The sequence below is a fragment of the Patella vulgata genome, chromosome 4 (assembly GCF_932274485.2).
Source record: "Patella vulgata chromosome 4, xgPatVulg1.2, whole genome shotgun sequence".
Lineage (NCBI taxonomy): Eukaryota > Metazoa > Mollusca > Gastropoda > Patellidae > Patella > Patella vulgata.
Window position 1 is genome coordinate 17593677 of NC_065882.2, and position 25850 is coordinate 17619526.

The 25850-nt window shown below is 37.6% G+C and overlaps 1 protein-coding gene across 1 annotated transcript in view; it reads right to left on the reverse strand.

Moving 5' to 3' along the window:
• Positions 1–25428, reverse strand: part of LOC126818627 (uncharacterized) — a 47596-nt gene extending 22168 nt beyond the window's left edge. The window contains exon 1 of the mRNA XM_050546147.2: positions 25141–25428. The gene's annotated coding sequence lies outside the window, so the exon portion shown is untranslated. The remainder of the gene's footprint in view (positions 1–25140) is intronic.
• Positions 25429–25850: the final 422 nt, after the last annotated feature.

Below are 25850 nucleotides of genomic sequence, written 5' to 3' on the forward strand. Positions count from 1 at the left end.
TTAGACCTAAAGTGTGGCCTATACTATGTCCAATCGCTTAGTAGATTATAGATTATAGAAGGCGCAGAGAAAAAACGAAGACGATGAAAGTAGACTAGGTTAAAAGACGCTTTTCCGTTGAAAGTACCCAGTTAAAGAACATAACATTTTATTGGTCTGGGTGCTATGTAAATCTGTGTCCGGTAAAATATAAAATACGGAAAATGAAACGAATGAAAACGAAAAACGAATGAAATATATCTAATTTCAATTCACATGGAGACATTTACTGAGAAAATGTTGACGGAGTTTGTATGTTCGTGTATATTATCACTTTCAACACACGTCTTCAACATCCTCTGCGTCCTACAAAATATTGACCCGTGTGCAATAAAGGCCTTAATGCTTGTTACGTTGTATCAACCTACGACGTGTCGATACGCCATCGAGACAGCGATCAACAATTAAAAGAAAACATTAAAAGTTCTCAGATTCTAAGACGAGAAGTTGAAGCAATGCAGAAAAAACACTTTAATATGTCTGGGCGATTCATACTATCAGTAAAGATGCTGTTTAACATAATGGCCGAGACATGTGTTGAGACATAGTTTACCGTATACCCAATTTGTGTGGATATTAAAGGCCCGTGCACACAAAGGACTGTATCTGTTCAGACATAGTTTACCGCATACCCAATTTGTGTGGATAGTAAAGGCCCGTACACATAAAGGATTATATATGTTCAGACAGAGTTCCCACACACCCAATTTGTGTGGATATTAAAGACCCGTACACACAATGGATTATATATGTTCAGACATAGTTCCCCCACACACCAAATTTGTGTGGATATTAAAGGCCTGTACACACAAAGGAATGAATGGATTATATCTGTTGAGATATAGTTTACCGCATACCCAATTTGTACCAGGCTTTATTAACCCAGTCGGTGCAGAAAATAAGGTCGTTAAACCCAATTGCATTTAATTTCAACAAATTTCTCTGGATATTAAAAGTCTGTGCACACCAAGGATTATGGAAAATTGCCGACGAATTATCATTGGCTTGCGGAATATGTGAGATTTCAACACGTTCTTCTCTATGCTCTGTCCGCTTTTTGAGGGATAATGACTGACAAAGCATGGGCCATGATACGATGTAGGCGATGTGACATCCTCGTGTACTATATACCATCGCCGATGCCCAACAGATTGTTGAGGGCGAAAAATTGGGTATCCATAAGCCTTTATCTAGATACAAATTATGGTTAATTTGTCTCTAAACATCTGTGCTGGTTACACTAGTGGTGGCCATGTTGGTAAAAAAATGCTGCGCCATTTAGTAACGACGGGTGTTTTCAATGGAGAATAATGAATGAATCCGCCCCCCCCCCCCCTAAGAATTGACACACTTTTGGTAGACATGGTTTATAAATAGCATATCCGGCAAAACCATTAAAAAGTCACTGGAACTGTGTTTTAACAGGAGACAGGGTGAAATTTGAATTACATTCCACCTCAGTTAAAACTCGGTCATTTCGGAACTACATTATGGTATATTTGTTTTTAATAAGTCGCTTGAGCGTAGGGATATTTAGAAGCGGGAGGTAACCGGAGTACCTGGAGATAACACGAAGGATTTAACAGGCGATCCTATTTTTTGTCACATTCAAATTCAGGATCTACCCCACGACCTACATAGATGACATGCCAAAAAAATGTAATCTTTCACTACACAATGGAGAGAAGAAAACCAAATCATTTTTCAAAAATATTCTTATTCAACACAAAACAAACCGTTATTTGTGTTCATGATTAATATGGAAGACGAGGCTATTGTTCCCTGGATGCTTCAGACAAAAAAATCTCATTTTATTATTCTTGAAATACAGACGTCAAGACCCCATTACCCTCCTTCGTGATCTGTTTTACTGTTGCCAGCTGAGCCCAATAATCTAAAGAATCCCTTTCTTGTATATCCAAGATGGCGGCATTCCAATGCCACCATATTGTAAACACAAATAACATTTTATTACACAAACAATAACACTTGACTAAACACAGGAGGGTACACGATAAACCATTTTATATACGGAACCAATGTGGTTTTGTTTTGTTGATTCATCTAATAATACTAAAACACAAGCACGATTCATATTTCCATCTGAGTATGGCGCTGGGTCACTAATGAGGAGTTTCCGGGTATGACCCCGGTATTGACCGAGAAAGATCCTCGGGATTTTTCAGACTAGATTTCCGGAGCAGAACGGATGGCTTGGTAAATTGGCAAGGAAGGACATATGGTTGTTCCGGTGGGAGGCCACGTGTATACCATTAGGAGCACCATGACAGTTGGAAATCGGAATAACAGTACGCCATAGCTCCGGTTACCAGTCATCTTTTGTCTCAGTAGAAGAACAACTTTGATTTCTGCTAAAAATCCCTTTAACTTTGGTATTGGCAATCACCGTGTGAGTTTCTACAATTTATGAGAAGTGGCATCAGATGTTCTAAAGAGTAACAACAACAAAATATGTCAATGGTTACATGTGCAATGCGAAAGGGAGAAATTCAAATGTCAAGAGTTTTTTTGCACGGCATCGATTACATGAATGGTCATCGTTATTTTTTAGTCCGATACGAACGACTAGGCTCAATTTCCTTGTAAGCCCCTCGGGCAAAATGTCTGACAAGTAAGAATCGTTCTTGAGAAATCCCAAAGGTTCCTCTCGCCCAACGTCGGAATCCATGTATAAATGGATAAATAGTTTAAACAAACTTGTGAACTATAGATGCCAATATTTATAAAAATGCAGTGAATTAAATAAAGATGAATTATCTGATTCCAGATATTGGCAACTAGGGATTACTTTTATTACTTTGTTTTGTATGCACAACCGTATCAGTGTTAACACCCGTACTAATGGACCTGTATCTCAGCTATGTAGGAAATAAACTGGGGTTTAACTTCTCACTTTTCTGCACCTAACGGGCTAATGAAATGAAATGAAATGGGGTTTAACGTCCTACATTTCTGTACCAAACGGACTAATGTAATGAAATAAGGTTTAACGTCTGTATCAAACGGGATAATGAAATTAACGCCCTACTGTTCCACACCAAACGGGAAAATTTTGGTGTGATATGAAGAAATTTTTACCGGACAGCGACATTTCCGCCTGTTCTTCGTGGAATTCCAACTGTAAGGGGGTCTTTTGCGTGCACGTCAACGAATTAGGATTAATTTAAAAAACATAGATATGTCCCATGAAGTGAGAAATTTTACAAGAAAACAAATAAGAGCGTTGGATATTGAACTGGCATGCAAACAAAAGGATTTTTTGAAATGGCTTTCTTGAATTAATTTCATGGGCGTCAACATCTTGTTTTAGGACTAGATACCTCCCTTAAACTTTGTTTATGATAATGTAAAAGACCGGATAATCTAGGCAATGACCTATTATTCTCAAATGTTGACAACTCATCCAGGCTAATATTCGTAAAATATTTTTCTGGGTGATAGAGACTATCAGGGGCCATAATCAATGACGTTTCGATCCGATACATGCCAATATCGAAAGGAGCCGAGATCTTTTGGAGATTACCCTATATTCCAAGTTTGGTCAAAATCGGATAAGAATTGTGACCTGTAGAGTGTCCACAAACAAACTGCGGATGGACGGACGTCCAGACGGATAGGGACGACGACAATATACGTCCACGTGAAAATGTGGGCGTATAAAAATGGATTGGTCTGTACCACTCGTTCAAATGAAATGAAATACTATGGGGTTTAACGTCCTACTGTTCTGCTCCGACTAGGCTAATGAAGACAGGGCCGCTCGTTCATGGAACCATACGGCTAAATCCCCGGATACACACTCTGAGAGACCACAGGGCGATGGAATGACTCTTACTGATGTTCTTTCATCTGGGATATATCTTGACATGAGCAAAGATAATTTTCTACAACCGAAGGAACACGGCGTAAGTAATTGATATATAGAGTGACATTAATCACAGTCCTTTGATGATGTAAAATAAACTAATGACAGTTCTTCGACCTAATTGCCTTTATACCTAGAAATTACAGCTTGCCAGTTTCGCTCTGTGATATATATACTGAGTAAGTAACAAAAACCTACGAGGTCATTCCGAGACTATGATGTGATGTGGTGTGTGGGTAACAAAAACCTACGAGGTCATTCCGAGACTATGATGTGATGTGGTGTGTGGGTAATAAAAACTTACGAGGTCATTCCGAGACGATGATGTGATGTGGTGTGTGGGTAATAAAAACCAACTAGGTCATTCCGAGACTATGATGTGAAGTGTTGCGTGGTTAACACAAACCTATGAGGTCATTCCGAAAATATGATGTGATGAGGTGTGTGGGTAACAAAAACCAACGAGGTAATCCCGAGACTATGTTGTTACATGCTGTGTAGGTAACAAAACAAAAACGATCAAGGTAATCCCGACACTATTTTGTTACCTGCTGTGTAGGTAACAAAACAAAAACGATCAAGGTCATTCGGAGACTATAACGTGACGTGCTGTGTAGATAACAAAACAAAAACGATCAAGGTCATTCCGAGACTTTGATATAACATGTTGTGTAGGTAACAAAAATTTATATTCATTTGGCTTCGGCTTATGAAGCGGCTCATGCAAGAATAAAGTGTTATCTTACAACGGCGGGGGATTATGCGTCGTGCAGATTTATAAATTGAAATCAGAATAATTGATAGTTGATTTGATGTTTATTCCGCCATTCTACCAAGTCAAAACCTCACAACGAGGCTCTCAATATTCGATTATCCAGAGAAAACATTATATAGTTGTGATTAACCAGACTTGAGTAGATATTAGAGGGTTATTTAATAGAAGATATAACATCCCCCCGGCGAAAAAAACAAATATTATTTGTTTAATAAAACCCGATGATATCTACTAATTAAATAGAAGATTTAACAAAAGACAAAGTTTCCATTCTAGAACATCCAAGGTCTTTTGTTGGAGGGGCAGTCAAGAGTTTGAGGCTTTGAGCATTAGATTATGACAACTGAATTCACAGATGAGTTAGCGGAAACGTCACCGTACTCAACGTTACATGTATGACCATAGTACAAAAAGACCCCAATGACCAAACTATTATATTGACACTATTTCACTTTTGAGAAGTTCGCACAATTTAAAAAATGAATACTTTAATATTATATCATCTTCATAACAAATTTATGTTTTAATATCATATCATCTTTATAAAAAATATAAAGTTTAATAACAAATTTACACTTTAATATGATATCATTTTTATACCATATTTATACTTTAATATAATATCATCTGTATAACAAATTTATACTTTAATATCATATCATCTTTATAAAAAATATAAAGTTTAATAACAAATTTACACTTTAATATGATATCATTTTTATACAATATTTATACTTTAATATAATATCATTTTTATAACAAATTTATACTTTAATATCATATCATCTTTATAACAAATATAAAGTTTAATAACAAATTTACACTTTAATATGATATCATTTTTATACCATATTTATACTTTAATATAATATCATTTTTATAACAAATTTATACTTTAATATCATATCATCTTTATAACAAATTTAAAGTTTTAAAACAAATTTACACTTTAATATGATATCATTTTTATAACATACTAGAAGAATGCCCGGCTTCGCTCGGGGGACATAACCCCGAAACCGGAAGTGGTAGACTAACGCTACCTGGCCTATATTACTCCCCGGTCCGAGCTACCCCTATACCACAAATTTCAGACTCGGGGCAGACCTAGTGTAGCCGCCAACCCCGAACAGACAGACAAACAGACAGACAAACGACAGTCACAAATATTAGTATAGATAGATTTATACTTTAATATGATATCATCTTCATAACAAATTTATACTTTAATATATCATCTTTATAACAAATTTATACTTTAATATATCATCTTTATAACAAATTTATCATATCATTTTTAAAACAAATTTATATCATCTTTGAACTGTATCAATGTGTATTAAAATATTGATTTTAACAACCTTTAGTAGGGCTTAACATGCTGAAAAAACCTTTAACATTACTTTAGATGTAAGCCTTTTAACATTTTCTAAAATGTCATTGTGTGTTAATTTCGATCTGTGATTGAAGTCGGTATTTATATGGAATGAGTTCGTCTGTACATCATACAGCTGAGAGTTGGTTTTACTGTGAAAAGGAAATAAACTGAATTCAATTTAACCGATCTGGAGACCAATATATGATAATTTGCATTTTGTATGGATTGAATGAGAAATTGGAATGGAAAGATAGACAAATTGTGCCCCTGATAACGGCACTTCCATCTATCCCGATTAACGCCCACTACTTTATTGGGTTTAAAAACAATCAATTATCCATAGCTTTATAAACCTTTTATGAACGCAGTTAAATTTTCGATATGATGTTTATAATATGCATATATATTATATTTCGTTATAGCAATACGTTGGGCTATTGCACTATTGCCCCCCCCCCCTCAAAAAAAAAACCCCAGCAAAATAAAAACAACAAAAATACACGGCTCTAACGATAATTTTCTATTACAGCTAACGAAATGAAATGGAATGTTCTTGAACATCTTACTTTTTAGCACCGAAAGGGCTAATGAAGTACGACCATCGCGGCTAACAAATAGACTCTATACTATGCCCATGTCGAGATTAAAGAAAAGGTCAAGCTATAGACGAACGGTTTATGTATAGTTGATTTTATTAATGGGAAGATATTATTCCACATCTTGATATCCAGGATGGATCAAATGAAATGGGGTTTAACGTCGTACTGTTCTGCTCCGACGGGGCTAACGAGGATGGGCATACGCCATGCTGAATGTCATGAGGGACATTTTGCCCGGGCAGCGGCACCATGGCCTACTATTATATCGAATTCCAACAACTAAGGGACCTTTTACGCGCACGTCAATGTGTATACGGGACCTCGGTTTATCGTCTAACCCGAACGGCTATGCGTTGTCCTATGCCAGACCCTCATATTGATATCCAATTTAACGAACTGATTTTACTGAGACGATCAAGATAAAACAACCCTTGACAGTTGGGATTCAATGGATCACCGAGAAAAATTTCCCCCATAACAGACTGCGTGACGTAAATCCGTTCAGAAAAAATAGGACGTAAAACCCCATTCCATTCATTTATTCAGATGTTTAGAAGCAAAATAACACGAAAGGAAATGTTAGTATAATTTTAATGAGACTTTATTGTAGGCTACTAAGTAGCTTCTCTATAAAATCATGTTCTCTGCATACAAAATTGTAGAACATTCAGTCAAAGCAGCGATTTTAACTAATCATTTCAAATTTTTTTATAAACATCTATTGGTACTATCAATAATATGAGTACCGTAAAAATACATTATAAACAATCGTATGGCAAAGGTATACCTCGGGAACAGCTTTTTCGAAAACTCTCAATATCTATAGCAGTGATTCTCAACCAGTGTGTCACGAGATCTTCCTAAGTGTGCCGCGAAATTTTAAACAGCACACTAAGAAAATGGGTAAAACCACATGATCCCAATTGAGTTTTGACTGGTGTCTACTGCTAAGTTCATTGCTGTGTTTTTCTTTATTTAGTTTGGATTACTTTATGTACCTATGATTAGTCTGTGTCTACGGTTGTATGCCGTCTATGACTTACCATATTTTTATTTTGAAAAATTCAAATATTTTTTATATATATTTAGCCAGGTGTGCCGCTATTTTTTTTATGTGTTCCAAGGTGTGCCGTCTTCAAAAAAAAAGGTTGAGAACCATTCTATAGGGACCATCTTTACCAACCATTTCTACAATGTGGGTACGAGAACGGAAATATACGTTGATCTGTCAGGGCTTGGCACTACATTTTTGAAAACACCCCAAAAAACGAGAACTATAATATGATAAAATAATTAGGCAAGAATTAACATGAGTTTGTATAAAAATGTGTAATTGCATTACTATTAAAAAACACCAAAACTCATCGGTTTGGGGGGGGGGGGGGAACCGAAGAAATCCGATTGCACCTTTACCATTTTAGATTTAAGCGTGACTTTCCTACATAGAAAGTTCCCGGACATATGACAAAACAAACTTGCGAACTCACAGATCTAAACACAGACCACTATAATAGGCATATCTACACATCCAATAGCGATTATTGGTTCACGATGTCCTTAAGAACTTCACGATTTTCACTCGTCTTTAAACAAGAAATTTCTATGCCACAACACTTCTCTTTATTAGAATTTATTACCTCGGCAATTGCCCTAGAACCACCGTGAAGAAAAAAAAAACATAATTACGACACAGACAGAATGAAGTAAATGTAATTGGATTCAATGCGAATCGATCGAACATCTAGTTAAAAACTAATCGGTAACTATCGATCTTTAGTATTTTTTTGTAGGTTTTCAACAAGTTAATGTGTGTAGTCATAATACGAAGAATAGTTCATTTTTACAAGTAAGTAGGCTATTTATATTTCCAGCAAGACTTTTAAATCGAGTTTAAGTTGGTTGTTTATGCGGTCCCCTAGCGAGTAATAAAATAGGCAATGATTGGTATATATCGTAAAGAGGACTACTCGTTACGATATTAATTTAATGGTAATCAACATTCCAACAACATAACGTTGTCAATAAACAATACATTAACAATATCTAGTATAAAGCCCATTCGCGAAAACAATGGCGGAGAGTCGAACTCGGGGAGCATTAATTGTAATTATTTAAAGACAAAAAGCAAAATACCAAAATACTGATTATGTTGTCTTATAAGAGAGTCTGAACTCGAGGGAGCAGTAATTTTAACTATTTAAAGACCAGCAACCAAAACACCGATTATGTTGTCTGCGTCATCCCTACTGTGAAAGTAGACGTTATACCACCACTAGCTACTCCTACTACAATAGTGAAGGAATATGCAAATATGTCTAGAGCACCAGATGTCACTTCTTTATTTTGGGCTTGTGCATAATTGATAACTTTTATTGAACCCTATTGATCTAAGGTCTATCATCGATTCAAGTGTTGTGGTTTAGAGTCCATGCTTGCATTGTTACTTACAATGCGTAGGGTCAATTGCACCACCGATTCCATTTCACTTCTAAACAGCCCTTTACCATAAATTAGTCCCAACTCAGTAATATGCTGGCTTTTGAGTCAGGATGCCCTGGGTTCGCTTCAGGTGTTGGTGTGACTGGTCGTTCACCTTGTTGTACACCTGTCATTAATCCGAATACCTGTCTGTTCAATACCTCATATCAGATATATTGAATAACTAACAATAGACTAACCCTTCTCATTTAAAGGGCCAATCCCGATAATATTTTTGAGAATAAAACTGCTTAATTTTGTGTTAAAATCCCTTAACATCCTCTAACTTAGGGTAAAGCAACTAACTCAATATGTGATATATTTTCAAACAACTTAAACCCGTCAGTCTTAATCTGGAAATGGAGACCGATGTCCCAAGCTGTATTATGCGGTGTCTGGATAAAACCAGACTTTTATTTTATAAAAATAATGTGTAGGTGAAATTTACCTTTCGTAATCAAGTACGGCACATGGGTCATTCACTGTATAGACCAATAAAGAAAACGGAATCGATTATCAGGTCACCCAACGAAAAAAATTGGCCCGAAATCTTAAAAGGGTTACGTGTCCGGATAAGCAATTTTGACGTTCACCTCCAAACGACTCAATATTTTGAGCTGAAGTTTTATGACGGGGTAAATACACCATTCCTCTCTATTTTGACCCTTAAATTTCATACGTACTCAGACTTTTATTTTTGAGACTCTTTTCAAATCGGGATAGTCCCTTTAAACTTCGAGTCAGTGACGCAAAATAGCAGTTAGAATGTATTTATTAACTTTTTGGTGATAAAAATGTGTTAATAAAATGAGCATAGATCGATAACAATTGACATCTGAACAAAGTACTTTCAATGAGAGAATATAACTAAATGAAGTATTAATTTAAATTAGTATAACCATCTGTCGAAGTGAATAAAATAATATAAAAAGTATTTACATGTTATAAGCCCGTTTCATTTCATTTCCACGATGAAACCAGTTATTACATATTAGTACATATTATTGACTTATTTGATATGTATGTGATGAATTTGTCCTACAGTGCCTTTAAGTCAAATCACATCAGTATTTGTAAACTGCTGTTAAAATCCTAACATGACGTACATTATATAAAAAGAAAGGAAATACGATAATAAAACAATGAGAGATTAACACCAAGTTCAGTTCGTCCATAAATATTCTGTTTGAAATATCCAGTGTAAACAGGTTAATTAGCGCTTTCCCTAATTAAGATGTGTGTACTTGTCAATTCTTGGAATAACGCGTGGGTATTAGATCATAGGCTATGTTATTGAGTCAAGATGCGTGGTTTCGATCCTACACTAATTGTTCATGAAAAGTCCGGCGTGGTTTTCCCCTGTCAGTGGTGCAGGACAGAGGGTCTGACAAGGAGAGCTGTTTAGTCTTTCGGATATGACGTATAGTTATTCAGATGGGACGAAAACCGTTGGATGTTGGAATTCGATATAACAGTATTTGTTTTGTCCGGACAAAATTTCCCTCGTAACACACCGTATGCCCGTCTTCATAAGCCCAGTCGGTGCAGAACAGTAGGACGTTAAACCCCAAGGGTAAACATTATAGAAGATTACAAAACCACCAAGACCATAAACATAGTCATTGCACATAGCTAATCTACGGAGCCCGGTAAGGGACGCAAAATTTAATAATAATAACCGTCGCGCGCCGGATAAATAACTGGCGCGCGCCGGATAAATAACTGGCGCGCGCCGGATAATTTCCAATAAGAAATAGAATGAAATGGGGTTTAAAGTCCTACTGTTCTGCTCCTACTGGACTAATCAAGACGGGCATACGACATATATAGTGCGTACTATGAGGAAAAAAATGCCAGGGGATCATTTACGCGCATGCCAATGTGGACACCAGACCTCGGTATTTCGTCCCATCCCAACTACTGTACTTTGACCGTAGGCTCGCTATCCAGGAGACCCCTTGTTCCATCACTGCTTTGGCCGAGGAAGTTCATCGGCATTTTCCAGCGTGGTTCCTCCTGCACCATTAATTGACAAGGAGGAACCACGCCGGAAAATCCCGAGGAACTTTCTCGGCTAATGCAGGGATGGAACACGGGACCACCTAAATAGCAGGCCAACGTCTTATTAACTGAACCACGTTGGGTAGCCAAATAAGGTCTGACATTGAATCAAGTGACGTGGTTTTGATTCCCGCCTTGTACGTGGCAAAAGGAGGGTCGAGTCGCCTGTTCAACCATTTTTATTCGGGTGTTCTGGTTTCCTCCTACTGCTAATTACCCCTTCGCACAACACAAGAGAATTATTAAAATAAAATGTAAGCATATGTTAGCCCCGAAATGACCTAGTTTGTGTCGAGTAGACGTTAAAACGCAACTTTCTGTTGGTGGAAAATTCCCAAAATAACTGGCGCGCGCCGGATAAATAACTGGTGCGCGCCGGATATTAACTGGCGCGATAAATAACTAGCGCGCGCCGGATAATAACTGGCGCGCGCCGGATAATAACTAGGTTCTCGTCACTACACGCATGTCGCTAGGTCATTTCGGGACTAACATATGGTTTCATTATTTTTCAATAATTCGCTTGCGGGTAGGGGTCTTTATCAGTGGGAGGAAATCGGAGGACCCGAAGAAAACCCACGAGGTTGGACATGCGACCCTTCTCCTTGTCACGTCAACCGGGGATTCGAAACCACGTCAGTTGACTCAATGACAGGCTTTATGATACAGCACGCACGTGCTAACCATTCGCCTTTATGATACAGGCTTTATGATACAGCACGCACGTGCTAACCATTCGCCCCCCCCCCCCCCAATTTTCAGTTGTAGTTTGAGTTGAAAAGCAATGTTTTGAGTTTTGACTTCGTGAGAACAAACCGGATGAACCGAAGAAAACCTACATGTACAGCACAATTCCACCAACAGACAGGTGGGGTTTAACGTCTTCTCGACACAAACTAGGTCTTTTCGGGACAATCATATGCTTCCATTTTATTTTAATAATTCTCCTGTGCGTAGGGTGATTATCAGTGGGAGGAAACCGGAACACCAGAAAGAAAACTGTTGAACGGGCGACCCGACCCCCCCCCCCTTTTGCCACGTACAAGGCGGGAAGCAAAACCACGTCACTTGATTCAATGTCAGACCTTATTTGGCTACCCAACCCTTGTAATTGGAAAGGGGGGCACGTGGTTCAGTTAATAAGACGTTGGCTCGCTATCTGGGGGTCCCGTGTTCCATCCCTGCGTTGGTCGAGAAAGTTCATCAGGATTTTCCGGCGTGGTTCCTCCTGGTCAATCAATGGTGCAGGAGGAACTGAAATCCCGATAAACTTTCTCGGCCAACGCAGGGATGGAACAAGCGGCCTCCTGGATAGCGAGACTACGGTCAACGTACAGACGTTGGGATGGGACGAAATACCGAGGTCCGGTGTACACATTGGCATGCACGTTAAAGATCCCTTGGCATTTGGAATTCGATATAAGAGTAGGCCGTAATACCGCTGTCAGGGCAAAATTTCCCTCATAGCACGCACTATATGGCGTATGCTCGTCTTCATTAGTGCAGTCGGAGCAGAACAGTAGGACTTTAAACCCCATTTCATTCTATTTCTTATTGGAAATTATCCGGTGGGCGCCGGATAAATAACTGTTATTTATCCGGCGCGGGCCAATTATTATCCGGCGCGCGCCCGTTATTATTATTATTATATTTTTTTTTTGCGTCCCTTACCGGGCTCCGTACTAATCGGATAATAGTGTAATCTTAATGTTAGAAGCCCAGATACTCGGTACAGAAAAAATGGTAGTCGCATTTCTTTTAGCAACGTCAGATGATGAAATCGATGCGTACCATTCCCAATTTTTTTAAAAATATATCATCATTATATTATATAAGAGTACAGCGGGTGGGTATTGAATTTTCGAACTTACATACGATTTTCGTTTTGTATTTGTTTTATTTTGTTTTTCGTTTAATTCTTTTTGTTCTTTTTTCTTTCTTTTTTTTTGGGGGGGGGGGGATGGCCTCGGAAGTATATCAGATAAGGATATTCAAATCTTAAAGTCGGCGGGTACAAAGAAATTGACATATTGATTGTATTATACGAGTATAATACCGTTATTACTATTCAAAAAAAGTAGGGGATATTTGATTTTTAAGTGTTATTAAAGTCACCTAATGAAACTGACGAAGAAACAAATGACAAAATGAAATGAAGTTCACATTCATCGATTTATTCCAAATGATTGTTAGACTAAGTAAGGCACAGACTGACCATTATAAGGGTAAAATGATACCCGGGGTCAAACAGCAAAGTTACCACAGCATCACAACCAAGTCAGTAACGGGTAAATCCTCCTCTGTTTGCCAAACAAGCATACTCCTAATGAGACGTCTAAGGTCATTTTGGTCCAGATTGTCCCATTCCTGTTGCAACGCAGCAGCAAGTTCTTGGACATTGGCAGTACGTTGTTGACGTTGACGTAACCTCTGTCCAAGCATGTCCCAGACATGCTCGATGGGGAAGGTAATGTGGTGATGTTCTGTTGTTGGAGGTAACCTGTAACGATCCTGGCCCTGTGACATCTTGCGTTGTCATCCTGGAAGATGAAACGGCGGCCATGACGTCGTGCGAACGGCACAACATGGACTGCCAAGATGTTGTCCCGGTAGTACTGGCCTGTAACACGCCCTGCAACAACATGTAAAGCCGTTCTTCCAGCAACAGTGATGCCTCCCCACACCATAACAGAACCACCCCCAAATCGATCATGTCTGATGACGTTAACGTCTTGGAAGCGCTCGTTTCGACGACGCCACACCCTCCTACGTCTGTCCAAAAAATCAACAGTGAACCTTGACTCATCTGAAAACATCACATTGCTCCAGCGTCGATTATCCCAGTGTTGACGATCCCTACACTAACGACGTCTTGCCTGAATGTGATGATCTCTCAAACAAGGGATCACGCGAGGACGTCGGGCGCGAAGGTGACCCCTATGCAGTCGATTCCGCATCGTCTGGCCACTCACTCTCACACCAGTGTCTGTTTGAAGACGAGCGCTGATCCGATTTGCTGTGATGACACGATTTCTCAAGGCCAAGGTACGGATAAATCGATCCTGGGCTTGAGTTGTCGCCCTTGGTCGACCTGAGCGTGGTCTGTCCTGTACAGATTGTGTATCACGGTATCTGGACCATAGCCTGCTTATGACAGACTGAGAAACATTCATCGTCCGCGCCACAACCGCCTGTGTTGTGCCGATCTGTAGCATGCCAAGGGCACGTAACCTTTCATTTTGGGTAAGCCGACGCATATCAAAATTTGTTTTCTGGTCACTAAAACAATTAAACTGATGTTTCCACCCTGGAATTCAATGCCACAATGACTGTAACATTCAAAGTCAGAGTCGTGCAAATCTTGGGTTGGACCCCCATGATGATCCTAAGCATCACCTGCATTCCATGCGGTAGCTATTGGTGCGTTTGGGCGTCACATGTAACTGGAAATGTTTCTTCTGTTAGGTTCTATAGTGACTTTTTTCGTAGTCATTTGCATATTTTAGTATTATGCCCCCAAAATCAAATATCCCCTACTTTTTTTGAATAGTATACAATGGGATCTGAGGTGGCCCGGTGGTTAACCGGGAGATCCCTGATTCCATCACGAAGTTGGCCCAGAAAGTACCCCGGGAATCTGTAATGTGGGTTCCCATTGTTAGTGATCCAGGACGGGGTGGGGGGGGGGCTGGAAAAGAACAGTATCTAGTCGTTGGTTTGTGACGAGAACAGATGTAGTAATACGGATGGCAGGAATTTGTGCTAAGGAACATCTATGTAAAATAATATTATGGTTTTGATTAATTATTCTCCATTGCCAGAATATTAGCTATGGTATACGTTAATTCTGAAACGCAATTAAATTTTGTTTATGAAATATTGTGACAATAACAGGACATGGGGGCTAAAGACTAGGGATGGAGAAATATGATGGCCGAAACAATATCATTATTTTTACAAATTATTGATTCTAAGTTCATAACCGAAAATAGTAGAATTCATACGCAATATTTGAAGTGGAGTCCTAAGAAGAAAATAAGAAACAAACGCGGTCGGAGACAATACTAGACGATCATGGGCTGTTCCAGAATGTGTAGTAAGAAACGATGCATGGGTCATACGTAGGATGTGTAGCCCGCTCTCCACGTCAGACAGACGACTCATGGTGCTACACAACACTCAGCAGTTGGAGTTGGAAATAAGAGTAGGTCTAATGCCGCTTTCTGGGCAAAATTTCTCTCACAGCACACATGCATATTTTCATTAGCCCGGTTAATGCAGAAAAATAGGACGTTAAACCCGATTTCATTTCATTTGATATGTTATTATAGAACATTTGATTGCAATATAGGATGTCGTGCTTTATAAAACACTCTTCATTTATCTAGTAATTTCACGTAACTGACAATTTCCGTTGCACGTTCACTTCTATACAAATGTATTGAATTTGTACGTCAAACGGCTGACTCTAGATTCTTTACCACGACATGACCTGACAATGCACAAAATTTCATAGCAGAGCTATAATATTTGAGTTAACCATACGTATTTCTCCTAAATATTTATTATAAGTATTAAGCTACTTGGAATGCTGCCTAATAATGGAAAGTATCCAGTATAACAATTTTAATTGAAATAAATGATGAGAGAGAGAGAGAGAGAGAGAGAGAGAGAGAGAGAGAGAGGGGGGGGTTGGGCAGGCGCAAACGATTCTACTCCTTGTCACGTACAAGCATGGGGTGGAAACCACGCCACTTGAAACACACATGAGGTTATAAAAAGTATACTTTCAGATAAAAATCCATTTTGAGGTTCGAATATGTGACCTACTTAACATCGATTGAACATACCTTTAACTACTCGATAAAATAGACCATTAGAACTTAATAATCGAGTAAAAAGCAGTATTGATGTGTGAACTTACCAGACGGTAAATGACCTATCAATAATAACGGGAACGGTTACGGGTATACTATCATTAGCGGTGATAATTTTAAACCCATTTCACACTATTTGCTAACTCTTAATCACTCAATGGATGACTAAATTGGACTGTTTTAACAGATTCGAGTGTTGGAAAGAGATTTTTTTAGCAGTTGTTAAACAATTCATCGTGAAATAACCGTTATATTACAGGAATAATGACATGTTGTATAGCGATCGCTAAATGCTGACAGGGTTTCTTTTGTCTAATGAGCATATCAGGCGACTAGGATCATGAGTGCTTGTGGAGATCAAATACCTCCAGGACATAGTGTAAAGGTACATTGTTTAATTTGACGGATGGATAGTTTGGGCCATTTGGATTTGCTTGAAACTGTGGATCAACTTCTATGTCTAGAAAGATCGGTCCTTCATCCGTCCGTGCAAGTTAAAAAATTTCTGAAAATTTTCGACCCACGTTAGGATTCAAACAGTGATATTCGAATCGACAACACGACTCTTTAACTAAATATTGACAATAGGTAATAGACTATATCTTGATCAATCACCAATGGGACGAAAAAACCTTGTTCACGTTGTTCACGTTGGCATGCACGTAAAAGAACCCTCGACAGTTGGAATTCGACGAATAGTACCCGGAAAAAAGGGTTGTCCGAGAAAATTACCCCACAGCACACTGCATCTTAGAAGCCCCACTGTTCTAGCATCGATTGGTACATAACAATAGGACGTCAAACCTCATTCCATTTCGTTTGCGTCTTTGCTACGAAGCTACGCATGAAGTGGGGGTAGTCTGTCTTATCCCGTAAGACCCCCTCCACCCCCACCCCCGCACGCCTACTAACATAAATGGGATTAAACCCTTTGACTTTTAACAGCCATTGTTTATGTTATAAAGTCTTTTATCAATTTATATATAAACAATCTATTATGTATGTATAATATAAAGCACAATATATTAGAAAAATAATTCAATTAAAGCTTTTAAAATAACTTATCTACGCACGTCGCCATGTTAAATCTACTCCAACAGGCAGATCATCAAAGAAAAAATCTCAAAAGACGCACAAACATTGACGTATATATTATAGAATTCCATTCAATAGTTAAAACTAACCATTATCATTGTTCGCACATTTTAAATAAATCACGCAATGCCAGCGAGAAACAGCTCCAATATTTTTTAAATTATAAACAAAGGTATTGAAATATCGTGAATGTGTACGTCACGTATTCAAGATGGTGGGAAAAAAGTCACGAACATATATAGCAATACTCCTACAGTTTTCTTATTAAGAATTGTTAAGATTATTCAGTAGCTTTTTATCAGGTGTGATAGTTTATATTCAGCATAATGGCTATTAAAAATAAATCAGTATATATATTTATAGTAAGTTGCGTATTATCTATAAACATTGAAATTTTGATTAAGGCCTCGTCTAATACGAAATGAAATGGGATTTAACGTCTTATTGTTTTGCACCGACTGTACTAATGAAGAAGGACATGCAGAGTGCCACGAGGGAAATATTGCCTAGAAAGCGGCACTACGGCCTACTTTGATTTCGAATTTCATTATCTATCTTTAAAATATTATTTATAGTAGGAATAGGCAAATATATATTTAAGACTAACATATTTAGATTAATGCTTATTTAAATGTGATTAACGAAATGTTTACATGACAGCTGAAGACATCAAATTTAAAATGTCAAGAGATCAGTCCAGACAATGGACATTTATTTATTTGTTGTTGTCACCATCATTATTGTTTAATACCAATCTGATTAAAATACAGATCTATATTTTGTTTCGATGGCCCACACTACATAAAGATCTGACCAATTGTACTGGGATGTCGCGTCAGGGGTCGTGCGAGCCTCTTTTGACCCTATGACGTAAGATATTAATTAATCAATTAGCGTTGACGTTTCTAGGGGTTTACCCACTGTTTCGTCTAGAGCACGCCAAGAACTCGCAGTAACAGACCGTTTCATTGGCTAATTCCTCACATCAACTAAAACGCCCGTCTTCATTAGCCCAGCATAGGAGCAGAACAGTAGGACGTTAAACCCCATTTCATTTCATTTCATTCAACTAGAACGCCTGTTATATAACAACACTTCCAGATCCTAGTGTTGTGAAGACAAGTAAACGAAATTTTGAACTATAAAAAACGAAACGAAATAGGATCTTTGTTTTAATCAGATTGGTTTAATCGACTGACATAATAATCTGGTCATTTTGAGACATAGTAATTTTCATTTCTGTGTTTACGTTTACGATCGGTTGGGGAACACCTAGTCCGGAAAGCAGCGTTTCTGTCCAGTCTTCCTCAAATTACAACTGTCCATGGTTCTTTAACCTGCACACTACAATTGAATCACGAGTGGAACTCGGATTTTCTCACCACGTGAGAGTCTAGACACGTTTAATGTTGGTCCAGCATGCAAGGACGTGGTGACTGCTGATTTGCATAAGGAACGAGATTTCGTAGTATGGGCACCAAATCTCGATATTTACGTCGTTCGGCGGTGTGGGTGGAGGTGGGGTGGGCTTTGTGGGACATGCTATACACAATTGGTAGTATGTGAGCCACTGGTTTAACAATATGATTATGAAGCAATGAAAATCAGAAGTCGTAAAAACCGAATTGAAACCCATTGATTTACCCTATTTGAGAGGGGGCGCAAAAACTCTAAACCCATTGCGCCCCTTTCACTTAGCCCCTGTCTGCATTCCCCATTAAAATGAATGATAAAACAAACCAACTCTCAGTACGCCGATTTCGTTCCGAATGATAAAGAAATTACGTTATACGGATTCCCTTCTGCTCTTCTTCCTTTTGTAGAGTTGATTGAAGAAGAGAGAGAGAGAAATAGGGTTTAACGTCCACTCGACACAAACTAGGTCATTTCGGGACTAACATATGGTTTAATTTTATTTACATAATTCGCTTGCGCGTAGGGGTCTTTAGCAGTGGGAGGAAACCGGAGGACCCGGAGAAAACCCACGAGGTTGGACAGGCGACCCTACACCTTGCCACGTACAACCGGGGATACGAAACCACGCCAGTCGACTCAATGACAGACTTTATGATACAGCGCGCGCACGCTAACCATTCAGCCATCCAACCCCCCCTTGATTGAAGAAGAAACGCATTAAAATGCAATCCCACCTAGACTATGACGTTTTGTATAATGTATAGACCAAAAAAAAAGAAAAAGAAAAAAAAGGAAATAGAAACTGAATGTCAGTATACATGATCTTTGTGAACTAAGATATTGTTTACATTGTATCTGGGTCTGTTCAATATCTCCGTGTTTCCATTTCAGTTCAGAATAAAAAGCAATCTTTTATTATAAATGGACTGTGTGTTGTAATTCGATTTGTCGAGTGTGTTTTGTTGTAGAACATTATATTTAAATTATAGTCTTGTAATTCTATATGGTATGATATGAAATGCGGTTTCAACATCCTACTGTTCTGCTCCGGCTGGGCTAATGAAGACGGGCATACGCCATGCAGTATGCTATTAGGGACATTTTGCCCGGACAGCGGCGTTACGGTCTACTCTTATTTCAAATTTCAAATTCCAACTGACAAGGGTTCTTTTGACTTTTACCTGCACGGCAATGTGTACACGGGAACTCGGTTTTTCGTACCATCCGAACGACTAGACAGTAATTCTAATAAACTTAATATAAAAACAATCCATGTAAGTCAAGATCTGTTCGTACGACATATATTTATTTAAAATAAACCAAAACATAAATTTATGAGGATTTTAAAAATGGAAGGCACTTGCGTCAGAATGACGGAAGTCGTACATGGTGCAGGTTATAATGTTACACTTATTTTTTCTAGAACATATTTGTGAGTCAGAGCAGCCCAACGGTTTCAAATGTTTATTTGTATGTTATTCGGGGTCACATCGAATATTCTAAGTCATATTCGATTCAACTAAAGTGAGTCGCTTTTTGGTGCAATTACAATTTTCTAGTAATTATATCTTTTCCATTATCTGTTTGTTTATTTTTAGATATTAGTTGATATCATTGATTTAAACATACATTATGCAAGAGCTAAATCTGTCTATTGCCGGTCTTTCTTAAGGCCTGAAATATTATCTAAATTATTAATTAGACATTAATTAACTTATCCCGACCATAATCAACTCTCGATGTCATCTCTACCCTGCGATATTTACTGGATGATAATCCGATCTGCTGCTCAACTTTCATTCATGATTAAATACAAAAAAACTGGATAATCGAGACTATGTTTTTTTTATCGTACCGACTTTAGTAACGATGATTGAGGCTAGGCCCAAAATTCAATGACTAAATTTTCGGTTCAGAGTGGATCAATTTGACTGAAATTTTCAGCAAATTCCCTTTACATTATCTAGATTTTAACTATTATAGTGAGAACTGCCAACTGCCAACTCTTTATGTAATCCCCCATAATGTATCTTTAATATTAGTAAATGTCTCATAGCTGTCAAATAACAGAACCAATTCCGTTAGTTCTAATTGATATCGGAAAACGAATCCTAAAAATTAAGTTCGAAAAACCATGGAAAAACTATTCGAATTCAAATATTCGAACATTTATTTTTTGAGCTCTATTGGTTACGCGTTTAACGGGTTCGGTAGGGTGTTGTGATTGTACACGGCGAGTGTCCTGAAGAAACTAAATTTTCTTAAAACTGATATTATATGACTCAAAAGTTATCTGCTATTACTCTTTTTTTGCATTTCGAAAAGCCCCGAACATCTAATCGTAGGCGGAATTTTTGTGAACTCTGTGGTTATGCATAAGAGGTTTTGGGATGGTGGGATGATTTTACAAGGAGTGCGTTTTGAAAAAAATAAATGAACATTAGCTGATATTGTAAGACTCAGATGTTATCTATTGCATTTGTTCTGGGAAGAAAAGATCTTTAATCATATTCCTATTCTTCGATTTTCAAACAAACGAATAATGCTTCAATTATCACTTTGTTCTGGATCATTTTAAATATTCCATGACTTTTAAATGTTCATTTATTGATTGCTAATTGCAACTTCATAGAATACATTGTATCGATTGGGTGTGCACCAATAAATTCAGTTAATAAGGCTGAGGATCGTGTATAGACAAATCTCGTGTTACTAGATACATGTAACGGTACGTGGACATCACCAGGGAAACGTACCAAAGTCACTGATACAAGGGAGAACGAGAAATGGGGTTTAACTTCCACTCCGCACAAACCTTTGCGGGACTAGCATATGGTACAATTCTTAAATGGTGGGAGGAATCCGGAGGGCATGGATAAAAATCACCAGGTTGGACAGGCGCCCCATCTCCTTGTCACGTACAAGCTTGGGATCGAAACCACACCACTTGACTAATCAATGTCACATGTTAGACCATTCGACCACTACTCCCCCCACACACAGCCCCCAGTTACTCGAATACCTATGACAAAGTAGTGTCAAAGGGGTAGCCATTCGCTATTACTATAATGACAAGCATTTCTGCTAAATACAGAATCAAAATCTTATTGAAATAGATCTGTGAACGACACATATAACAATTCCGTTGCATGTCGGCTTTAAAAACATAAAGATGGTCCCAAATAAATGATAGGCCTATACATACCCTGCTTCGTACACAACACCCGCACACTACCTAGCTAATTGGCGATATAATTTACTGTACGGTAACATACACATTATTCACCAAGGCAGTTATTTATATACAACCAAATGGTAAGCTAAGTGTTAAATGTGAAGTGGTACCAAACCTTAATGAAACACCGCCTGATAAATGTGAAGTGGCATAAGACCTTTAATTACCCACACCTGATTGGGAATCGTGCGAAAAACACCACACACTTAAATCTGAAAGGCCCCACAAGCTACATCTATATCTTTCTGAAGTGGCCGTAAAACTACTACTGGTTCATACTTTCATCTCTTGCACACGCACAGCAACCCTAGACATTTTAATTTTATTTTGTCCAGATAAAATTATCTTGCATTGCATACGTGGTCAATTGGCTAAAATTATGACATACTTATTGTGTGGATCAGACACCATTCAATTCCTTTCTCTTCCTTTCTCAAAGGCTTCGTTAGTTTGTTTCCTTATAATTAACACACATCTGATTCACTTTGATTTTTTCTCGATCCACCAGCCTATCAATATATTATGGATTCTTTGGAAAATTGATGGGAAATTAAGCATGGGAATTACCGGCTAAAAGGTCTGAGTTACAAAGTCTTTTTTGTATATTTTGAAAATATTGAGATATGTTCAATGAATATTTCGAGCTTCTAGAATGAGTGAGCATACCCATCTTGGTGTCTCACAATCCGTATATAATTGTAGATGCATAAATTATTGTTAAATCGCAATTTGCTTGCACAAATTGATATACAAAGGAATACCAGACCATGCCCCAAACATTACTAAAGTTTCTAGGATACAGATGAATAAAACACACTTAAAACAATATGTGACCCTGTCAACACAAGCTACCAAAACTCACCCCGCTCGGCGATATCGTTTTTCTTTTCCATCTGTATGTATCTCCCCATTTTCAAACCGCTCAGGAGCGGGTGTCCTATGTTCATGCGAGTACGTATATCGTTAAATATGTTTTGGACCAATGGTTCTTTGCCGGTAAACAAGGAAGCCACGGTAACTCGGTAAGTATGGTGATGGCTCGCTAATCAAGTGGTTTCTTTCTTCGATCCAGGCGTTGGCCTGGTTTGACCATTGTCAGTTGTTCGGGACATAGGATATGTCAAGGAAAAACGTCTAATCGTTCTAGGTTCCGTTTACAAATTGGTACTACAAATACAAAGTCCCCAAGGGGTTATGATACGAAGTAAGAGTGGGCCGTAGTACTGCCTAGCGAAATCCCGTCTTCCTTAGACCAGTTGGTACAGAAACGTAAAATGCAATTTTGTTTAGTTATTAGCAACCAGTAAAACAAAATAGACTAAATTGAGATGGTGGCTGGGGTGGCTGGAGCTTACCGGTACTTGAAGAAAGCTCATTAGCACCATTTAACATCTTATTTATATAAACCACTATTAATATATTATATATGTGTTTGGTAAAAAAATCAGACCTGTACTAACATATAACGATGTTAGGGTAATCCTAATAAAAATTATCTCGGGTTTAGGGTCAAGATAATCCTATCCTATTTCATAAATACCGTATCTACGAGGTAATGGGCTAGGCTTGGTATTCATAAAGACAGTATTTACAAGGTCATCTTCATTCGTGAACACTGTGGTTACGAGATAATCTTTATTAGTAAACTCTGTGGTTACGCGGTAGTCTTTATTAGTAAACAATGTGGTTACGAGGTAATCTTTATTAGTAAACAATGTGGTTACGAGGTGATCTTTATTCGTAAACACCGTGGTTATGAGATAATCTTTATTAGTAAACACTGTGGTTATGAGATAATCTTTATTCGTAAACACTGTGGTTATGAGATAATCTTTATTAGTAGAAAATGTGGTTACGAGGTAATCTTTATTAGTAAACACTGTGGTTACGAGGTAATCTTTATTAGTAAACAATGTGGTTACGAGGTGATCTTTATTCGTAAACACCGTGGTTATGAGATAATCTTTATTAGTAGAAACTGTGGTTACGAGGTAATCTTTATTAGTAAACACTGTGGTTATGAGATAATCTTTATTCGTAAACACTGTGGTTATGAGATAATCTTTATTCGTAAACAATGTGGTTATGAGATAATCTTTATTCGTAAACAATGTGGTTATGAGATAATCTTTGTGGTTATGAGATAATCTTTATTCGTAAACAATGTGGTTATAAGATAATCTTTATTCGTAAACACCGTGGTTATGAGATAATCTTTATTAGTAAACACCGTGGTTATGAGATAATCTTTATTAGTAAACACTGAGGTTATGAGATAATCTTTATTCGTAAACAATGTGGTTATGAGATAATCTTTGTGGTTATGAGATAATCTTTATTCGTAAACACTGTGGTTACGAGGTAATCTTTATTAGTAAACACTGTGGTTACGAGGTAATTTTTATTAGTAAACACTGTGGTTATGAGGTAATCTTTATTCGTAAACACTGTGGTTACGAGGTGATCTTTATTCGTAAACACCGTGGTTATGAGATAATCTTTATTAGTAGAAACTGTGGTTACGAGGTAATCTTTATTAGTAAACACTGAGGTTATGAGATAATCTTTATTCGTAAACACTGTGGTTATGAGATAATGTTTATAAGTAAACACTGTGGTTATGAGATACTATTTATTCGTAAACACTGTGGTTACGGGGCAATCTTGATTCGTAAACACTGTGGTTATGAGATAATCTCTGGTTTTAAACACTGTGGTTACGAATAACGCTGTCCATAAACATACCAGATGTTACCTTAATACCTTTATACAGGTTGTCATACTATATAAATACAATGTCGATGTCGTCATTTACACCTGGGCAATATATCAATATTAATAATTACCTTCATATATGTTTAGGAGTTACGTTTGATTTATATGAAGCCATATGATAATTAGATCAGTTATATCGTCCGTTAATTTCAGTTCATTCGCTAGGCCCTCGTTCACTTTTATCCGATTTTTCTCTTTTGTTACTTGTACTTTTGATTATGTTACATAAAGATAATATACTTTACCATTTAAGTTAATTAAGAAACCCTAAGAAACCCCCAAAATATAGACTTGCAAAATTCGACGAACCACATTACATGATTTTTACTCATTTTTTGCAATCTAATCACCTAAATAAATCATATCTATTAGGAGCATAAAGTGTTGTATTCTACTAATCCGTTAATAGACTACAAAGAAAGTAATTTATCTTTAAAATTGCCCCCGCCCCCCTACCCTTACTAAGTTTATAAATCGAACAAAAACAAACAAAAAACGAGAAAAGAAAAAAGCTAGCCATACGTACCCAAGGTCTGTAAACTTCCGGGTATAAAGACACAAATTTTTCCTACACTTTTGCGGAAACACTTTAAAATCCAAGCATATTAGTTCCATGTTATCCAACATATAATATCATCCTTTACTCTGCAGACAATATCATTATTAAATATTGAAAAAAAAAATGGTAATAGCAATTTTCTCGGAACTGTATTACGTCAACTAACATAAAATAAGAGGGAAAAAAATCCTGGGTAAATTGCGTAAAGTTAATTCTATATTGACATGATGACAGAGTCTATTCCCTCTTATGACATGCTTTCTTTCCAATACTAGTGTTATTAACATTCTTTAGACTTTGCGCCACCTTCATTGGCCGTGTAGTTAAGTGCACGTGGTATAGCACGCGCGGCCTAGAACTCAACCTATTGATTGTAGGAGTTAGGTATATCGACAGTGCCAGTGGTAATAGTAGTATACGCGGTCCCCTCAAACACACGTGTTTACCTTTGTGAGTTTGTGATCTGAAAGTCTTATATTAAACAAATATCGCACACACAAATCCATGTCCAATTATGTAGCATCTAAAATGCCCTTGGTATTAAGCGACAAACAAATCGCGTGGCGGAGTGAAACATTAGGCGTAAGATAATGCGATAGGTGTTTGACTACGTTACGTAGCAAGGAAATAGATCGGCTTTACATTATATTACTAAAAGCATGATCAAAATGGATCGA